Below are 9,133 nucleotides of genomic sequence, written 5' to 3' on the forward strand. Positions count from 1 at the left end.
CCCTAACCATTAAGCCAACCACCCTTCCGTGATTAAAGAGACAACGAGGTGAGCTTTATGGTCAATTTCTCCTTCCCCGTCCAATTAGTCCCATATTGGCCCACAGGTGGGGCTCATTGAGCCCTTGTTAGGGTTAGGGTTAGGGTTAGGTTAGGTTAGGTTAGGTTAGGGTTAGGGTTAGGGTTAGGGTTAGGGTTAGGTTTTGAATATAAATGTGTTTTGTTTCAACTAGTTCGTTTTACGGTGCACAGGCCTATCTCCTGTTTATCCCTCCCATGTGTGATAATCTAATATAATAGGTGTAGTACTTAAAAAGGCCCGTAGATGTCCTCCTAAGACCATAAATAAAACTGAGGTAAACTCAAAGTTGCCTCTTTTTCTGGATGGCAGTACAGAAGTCAATGTGGTGAGAGATCCATTCAACCATAGTGTTGTTAAATGTGAACATAAACGCCATATTGTGCATTTAAATGGTTTTATTGTTTTGTTAAAGGACGGAAACCTAAAAGAGGCAGTGCCAAACTAAAACCAAACAAGACATAAATCTATAGAGAATAAAAATAAATTATGAATAAAACCATGTTCTTCTCCATCCATTTTTCTGTCTGTTAAAACCCATTTTCTAAAACCTCTCGTTCAGGCCATTTGGCGTTATTGTCTGTAGGTGCTGGATCCACTCCCGTTCTACCCTCTTTCGCTGCCCACAGGTCCAGCCTATATGTGCCTGTAACCCTGATATGGTAAGGTGAGTAATGGGATGCTCCTGGAAGTGGGTTATGAGTTCTGTTTGTAGGTGTGCCCTTTTAATGTTATACAGGTGTTGTTTGAGTCTGGTTTCTATGGTGTGTTTGGTTTCTCCAATGTATTGTTTATTGCAAAGTGTACATGTAATGATATAAATGGTGTTATGTGTGTTCAATGAATAAGATTCTTGTACTGGTGCTGATGTGTGGCTATGTATATTTGTAATAAACTTTATCTGTCGAAAATGGACGTTATGAGGTTTGAGGTCTTGTGGTGGCTTGCTACTGAATCTTGCTTTGGTGAGCATGTCCTTTAAGTTTTTGTTCTTTCTAAATGCTGAAATAATTCTGTATGGTTTAAGTGGTATGTAAGTGTGCTGAACTGTAGAGAAGTTGTGTTTGAATGATTGATGTAGGGGTCTAATTCTATGTGAAAATGTGGTTACTAGGGGGATGATAATTGTCTGTTGATTGAGTATTGATGCCAAAGGAGAAGAGACAGAGGAAGTGTTCCGGTTTAGTGATTGGTGCAGATCACTTTCCATAGGGGAGTCAGGGTTAGGGTGAGGGAGGGAGATAGGATGAGAACCCTGGTTAGGGTAATGGTACACATTAGGGTTAGGCGTGGGGTTAAGGGAAAGGTTAAGGTTACCCTTGGGGTTGGGGGAAAGGTTAAGGTTAGGCGTGAGGTTTGGGGAGAGGTTAGGGTTAGTCGTGGGGTTTGGGGAGAGGTTAAGGTTAGGAGTGGGGTTACGGGAAGGATTAAGGTTAGGCGTGGGGTTAAGGGGAAGGTTAAGGTTAAGGTTAAGGTTAGGGTTAAGGTTAGGGTTAAGGTTAGGGTTAAGGTTAGGGTTAGGGTTAGGGTTAGGGTTAGGGTTAGGCGTGGGGTTTGGGGAGAGGTTAAGGTTAGGTATGGGGTTAAGGTTAGGCGTGAGGTTTGGGAGGAGGTTAAGATTAGACGTGGGGTTGGGGGAAAGGTTAAGGTTAGGCGTTAGTTTGAGAAGAGGTTAAGGTTAGGCGTGGGGTTAAGGGGAGGGTTAAGGTTAGGCGTGAGGTTTGGGAAGGGTTAAGGTTAGGAATAAGATTGAGGTTAGGGTTAAGAGGTGGATTGATTTGCTGTGGTCTGTGAGTGTTGGATGAATGGGAGGGAGGGCGGCCAATGTGTTATTTTTAATGGTTCTTAAGAATCGTTTTGAATATCCTCTTCTTCTAAGTGCCTTGAATAGTATATTTATTGCATAGTCCAGGTCTTGCTTGCAAGATGATATCCTGTAGAACCGTATAATTTGTGATTTTATTATTCCCTTAAATGTATGTTTAGGATGGTAACTGTGTTTATGAAGTAAAGCATGTGTGTCTGTTGGTTTGAAGTAAACTCTAGTGTGTAGTGTTTTCTGTGATTGATTGTTGTTACTGAAAAAAACTTTGTGTCTAAAAGTTGACTTCCTGCGGATGAATTGTGTATTTAACCTTGATGGATGGATGATTACCGTTGAGAATGTTTATAAAATTTGTGAATAACTGGATTCGTGGGGCCAGGCTCCTATTATGTCATCTAAAAAGCGGTAATAGAAAGTGGGTTGATATGGACACTTGGCCAGTGCCTCTCTCTCCCATTCAGCCATGTATATGTTGGCGTAAGCAGGTGCAAATTTCTTGCCCATAGCTGTTCCCTCCACCTGCAGGTAATATTGGTCATTAAACAAGAAGTCATTACTAGTTAGGCTGATTTCTAATAGTTGTAATATTTCTTTATCTGGTTAGTGTTAAAATCTCTTAAATATGTTTCTAATTGCTTGTATTCCTGTTGCTGTATTTATGTTGGTATATAGGCTATCAATATTATCGTGAATATGTGTGTATGGGAGGAAACAACTATGGGTTAATCCTTCCATGAAGTTAAGGTGTCCCTGAGGAAGCTGGGGTGCCTAGTGGAGAGAGGGTTGATGTGATGATCTATATATTGTGAAATGTTGTAAGATTCACTAAATTGCAGTCTGAGGGTTAGGGTTAGGGTTAGGGTTAGGGTTAGGGTTAGGGTTAGGGTTAGGGTTAGGGTTAGGGTTAGGGGTTAGGGTTAGGATTAGGAAAAAAATTGCCCTTCAAGAGGACCATATACACGGGCACCTGTTCTCTAATTCTATTGCTCCTAAGGATACATAATTTGTTATACGGGAACTTGGGTTTGAATTCAAGTCAGAATCTAGGTCCAGGTTCAGGATTAGGGATTAGAGCTTGAAGTGAGGTTAAAAATCAGGATTATGTTCAGGGTCAGGATTGGATCTGAGGTTATTGTCAGGGCTGAGGTTAGATTCAGGATCAGGGTTAAGGTTAGGACTAGGGTGGGGATTGCTGCGGTTAAGGTTGAGGTTAAGGTCAGGGTTAGGGTCAGGGTTCTAGTTAAAATTCGGTTTAGGATTAGGCTTCTATGATTGGGGTTAAGGTTAGAGCTAGGATGGGGATTGCTACAGTAAGGGTGAGGTTAAGTTCAGGGTTAGGGTTAGGGTTATAGTCCGAATTAAATGAGGTTTTAAGCTTATTAAGATAGACTTAAGGTTGAGATTTGTGGGTTAGGGTTAGGGTTAGGGTTAGGGTTCTAGTCAAAATTAAAATTTAGGATTAGGCTTATATGATTGGGGTTAAGGTTAGAGCTAGGATGGGGATTAAAGTAAGGGTGAGGTTAAGGTCAGGGTTAGGGTTAGGGTTAGGGTTATAGTCAGAATTAAATGAGGTTTTAAGCTTATTAAAATAGACTTAAGGTTGAGATTTGTGGTTAAGATTAGGAATTGATACTTGGCTATTAGGAGTGGGTTAAAATTAGGGTTAAGGTTAAAATTTGGTTTAGGGTTAAAAAAATTAGGGTTAAAATTTTAGGGTTAGGGTTAAAATTAGGAAAAAATTGCCCTTCAAAGGACCATAAACGGGCACCTGTTCTCTAATTCTATTAAAATTAAGGATTAATAATTTGTTATAATTAAACTTGAAAATTGAATTCAAGTCAGAATTAGGTCCAGGTTCAGGATTAGGGATTAGAGCTTGAAGTGAGGTTAAAAATCAGGATTATGTTCAGGGTCAGGATTGGATCTGAGGTTAAAATTAGGGCTTAGGTTAGATTCAGGATCAGGGTTAAGGTTAGGACTTAGGGTTAAAATTAAAATTAAAATTAGGGTTAGGGTTAGGGTTAGGGTTAAAAAAAATTAAAATTAGGAAAAAATTAAAATTCAAAGGACCATATAAACGGGCACCTGTTCTCTAATTCTATTGCTCCTAAGGATAATAATTTGTTAACGGGAATTTGGGTTTGAATTAAGTTAGAATTAGGTCCAGGTTCAGGATTAGGGATTAGAATTTGAAGTGAGGTTAAAAATCAGGATTATGTTCAGGGTCAGGATTGGATCTGAAATTAAAAAAATGTCAGGGCTGAGGTTAGATTCAGGATTAGGGTTAAGGTTAGGACTTAGGGTGGGGATTAATAAAAATTAAAATTGAAATTAAAAGGGTTAGGGTCAGGGTTAAAGTCAGGGTTAAAATTAAAATTAAAATTTAAAATTAAAATTAAAATTAAAATTAAAATTAAGCTAGGATGGGGATTGCTAAGTAAGGGTAAAATTAAAAGGGTTAAAATTAAAATTAAAAAATTAAAATTATAGTCAGAATTAAAAAGGTTAAAATTATTAAGATAATTAAAATTAAAATTAAAATTAAAATTAGGGTTAAAATTAAAATTAAAAAAATTAAAATTAAAATTAAAATTAAAAAAAATTAATTAATTTAAATGATTAAAATTAAAATTAAAATTAAAATTAGGGTTAAAATTAGGGTTAAAATTAAAAAAAAATTAAAAGAATTAAATAAATTAAAATTAAAATGCTCCTAAGGATTAAAATTTGTTAAAAATTAAAATTAAAATTAAAATTAAGGGTTAAAATTAAAATTAAAATTAAAATTAAAATTAAAATTAAAATTAAAATTAAAATTAAAATTAAAATTAAAAAAGGGTTAAAATTAAAATTAAAATTAAAATTAAAATTAAAATTAAAAAAATTAAAATTAAAATTAAAATTAAAATTAAAATTAAAATTAAAATTAAAATTAAAATTAAGGGTTAAAATTAAAATTAAAATTAAAATTAAAATTAAAATTAAAATTAAAATTAAAATTAAAATTAAAATTAAAATTAAAATTAAAATTAAAATTAAAATTAAAATTAAAATTAAAATTAAAATTAAAATTAAAATTAAAATTAAAATTAAAATTAGGGTTAAAATTAAAATTAAAATTAAAATTAAAATTAATTAAAATTAAAATTAAAATTAAAATTAAAATTAAAATTAAAATTAATTAAAATTAAAATTAAAATTAAAATTAAAATTAAAATTAAAATTAAAATTAAAATTAAAATTAAAAAAGGGTTAAAATTAAAATTAAAATTAAAATTAAAATTAAAATTAAAATTAAAATTAAAATTAAAGGGTTAGGGTTAAAATTAAGGGTTAAAAAAATTAAAATTAAAATTAAAATTAAACCTTAAAATTAAAATTAAAATTAATAATTAAAATTAAAATTAAAATTAAAAAATTAAAATTAAAATTAAAATTAAAATTAAAATTAAAATTAAAATTAAAATTAAAATTAAAATTAAAATTAAAATTAAAATTAAAATTAAAATTAAAATTAAAATTAAAATTAAAATTAAAATTAAAATTAAAATTAAAATTAAAATTAAAATTAAAATTAAAATTAAAATTAAAATTAAAATTAAAATTAAAATTAAAATTAAAATTAAAATTAAAATTAAAATTAAAATTAAAATTAGGGTTAAAAATTAAAATTAAAATTAAAATTAAAATTAAAATTAAAATTAAAATTAAAATTAAAATTAAAATTAAAATTAAAATTAAAATTAAAATTAAAATTAAAATTAAAATTAAGATTAAAATTAAAATTAAAATTAAAATTAAAATTAAAATTAAAATTAAAATTAAAATTAAAATTAAAATTAAAATTAAAATTAAAATTAAAATTAAAATTAAAATTAAAATTAAAATTAAAATTAAAATTAAAATTAAAATTAAAAAAATTAAAATTAAAATTAAAATTAAAATTAAAATTAAAATTAAAATTAAAATTAAAATTAAAATTAAAATTAAAATTAAAATTAAAATTAAAATTAAAATTAAAATTAAAATTAAAATTAAAATTAAAATTAAAATTAAAATTAAAATTAAAATTAAAATTAAAATTAAAATTAAAATTAAAATTAAAATTAAAATTAAAATTAAAATTAAAATTAAAATTAAAATTAAAATTAAAATTAAAATTAAAATTAAAATTAAAATTAAAATTAAAATTAAAATTAAAATTAAAATTAAAATTAAAATTAAAATTAAAATTAAAATTAAAATTAAAATTAAAATTAAAATTAAAATTAAAATTAAAATTAAAATTAAAATTAAAATTAAAATTAAAAAAAATTAAAATTAAAATTAAAATTAAAATTAAAATTAAAATTAAAATTAAAATTAAAATTAAAATTAAAATTAAAATTAAAATTAAAATTAAAATTAAAATTAAAATTAAAATTAAAATTAAAATTAAAATTAAAATTAAAATTAAAATTAAAATTAAAATTAAAATTAAAATTAAAATTAAAATTAAAATTAAAATTAAAATTAAAATTAAAATTAAAATTAAAATTAAAATTAAAATTAAAATTAAAATTAAAATTAAAATTAAAATTAAAATTAAAATTAAAATTAAAATTAAAATTAAAATTAAAATTAAAATTAAAATTAAAATTAAAATTAAAATTAAAATTAAAATTAAAATTAAAATTAAAATTAAAATTAAAATTAAAATTAAAAAATTAAAATTAAAATTAAAATTAAAATTAAAATTAAAATTAAAATTAAAATTAAAATTAAAATTAAAATTAAAATTAAAATTAAAATTAAAATTAAAATTAAAATTAAAATTAAAATTAAAATTAAAATTAAAATTAAAATTAAAATTAAAATTAAAAAAATTAAAATTAAAATTAAAATTAAAATTAAAATTAAAATTAAAATTAAAATTAAAATTAAAATTAAAATTAAAATTAAAATTAAAATTAAAATTAAAATTAAAATTAAAATTAAAATTAAAATTAAAATTAAAATTAAAATTAAAATTAAAATTAAAATTAAAATTAAAATTAAAATTAAAATTAAAATTAAAATTAAAATTAAAATTAAAATTAAAATTAAAATTAAAATTAAAATTAAAATTAAAATTAAAATTAAAATTAAAATTAAAATTAAAATTAAAATTAAAATTAAAATTAAAATTAAAATTAAAATTAAAATTAAAATTAAAATTAAAATTAAAATTAAAATTAAAATTAAAATTAAAAAAATTAAAATTAAAATTAAAATTAAAATTAAAATTAAAATTAAAATTAAAATTAAAATTAAAATTAAAATTAAAATTAAAATTAAAATTAAAATTAAAATTAAAATTAAAATTAAAATTAAAATTAAAATTAAAATTAAAATTAAAATTAAAATTAAAATTAAAATTAAAATTAAAATTAAAATTAAAATTAAAATTAAAATTAAAATTAAAATTAAAATTAAAATTAAAATTAAAATTAAAATTAAAATTAAAATTAAAATTAAAATTAAAATTAAAATTAAAATTAAAATTAAAATTAAAATTAAAATTAAAATTAAAATTAAAATTAAAATTAAAATTAAAATTAAAATTAAAATTAAAATTAAAATTAAAATTAAAATTAAAATTAAAATTAAAATTAAAATTAAAATTAAAATTAAAATTAAAATTAAAATTAAAATTAAAATTAAAATTAAAATTAAAATTAAAATTAAAATTAAAATTAAAATTAAAATTAAAATTAAAAAAATTAAAATTAAAATTAAAATTAAAATTAAAATTAAAATTAAAATTAAAATTAAAATTAAAATTAAAATTAAAATTAAAATTAAAATTAAAATTAAAATTAAAATTAAAATTAAAATTAAAATTAAAATTAAAAAAATTAAAATTAAAATTAAAATTAAAATTAAAATTAAAATTAAAATTAAAATTAAAATTAAAATTAAAATTAAAATTAAAATTAAAATTAAAATTAAAATTAAAATTAAAATTAAAATTAAAATTAAAATTAAAATTAAAAAATTAAAATTAAAATTAAAATTAAAATTAAAATTAAAATTAAAATTAAAATTAAAATTAAAATTAAAATTAAAATTAAAATTAAAATTAAAATTAAAATTAAAATTAAAATTAAAATTAAAATTAAAATTAAAATTAAAATTAAAATTAAAATTAAAATTAAAATTAAAATTAAAATTAAAATTAAAATTAAAATTAAAATTAAAATTAAAATTAAAATTAAAATTAAAATTAAAATTAAAATTAAAATTAAAATTAAAATTAAAATTAAAATTAAAATTAAAATTAAAATTAAAATTAAAATTAAAATTAAAATTAAAATTAAAATTAAAATTAAAATTAAAATTAAAATTAAAATTAAAATTAAAATTAAAATTAAAATTAAAATTAAAATTAAAATTAAAATTAAAATTAAAATTAAAATTAAAATTAAAATTAAAATTAAAATTAAAATTAAAATTAAAATTAAAATTAAAATTAAAATTAAAATTAAAATTAAAATTAAAATTAAAATTAAAATTAAAATTAAAATTAAAATTAAAATTAAAATTAAAATTAAAATTAAAATTAAAATTAAAATTAAAATTAAAATTAAAATTAAAATTAAAATTAAAATTAAAATTAAAATTAAAATTAAAATTAAAATTAAAATTAAAATTAAAATTAAAATTAAAATTAAAATTAAAATTAAAATTAAAATTAAAATTAAAATTAAAATTAAAATTAAAATTAAAATTAAAATTAAAATTAAAATTAAAATTAAAATTAAAATTAAAATTAAAATTAAAATTAAAATTAAAATTAAAATTAAAATTAAAATTAAAATTAAAATTAAAATTAAAATTAAAATTAAAATTAAAATTAAAATTAAAATTAAAATTAAAATTAAAATTAAAATTAAAATTAAAATTAAAATTAAAATTAAAATTAAAATTAAAAAATTAAAATTAAAATTAAAATTAAAATTAAAATTAAAATTAAAATTAAAATTAAAATTAAAATTAAAATTAAAATTAAAATTAAAATTAAAATTAAAAAATTAAAATTAAAATTAAAATTAAAATTAAAATTAAAATTAAAATTAAAATTAAAATTAAAATTAAAATTAAAATTAAAATTAAAATTAAAATTAAAATTAAAAAAATTAAAATTAAAATTAAAATTAAAATTAAAATTAAAATTAAAATTAAAATTAAAATTAAAATTAAAATTAAAAT

The sequence above is a fragment of the Oncorhynchus gorbuscha genome, unplaced genomic scaffold (genome assembly GCF_021184085.1).
Source record: "Oncorhynchus gorbuscha isolate QuinsamMale2020 ecotype Even-year unplaced genomic scaffold, OgorEven_v1.0 Un_scaffold_1918, whole genome shotgun sequence".
NCBI lineage: Eukaryota > Metazoa > Chordata > Actinopteri > Salmoniformes > Salmonidae > Oncorhynchus > Oncorhynchus gorbuscha.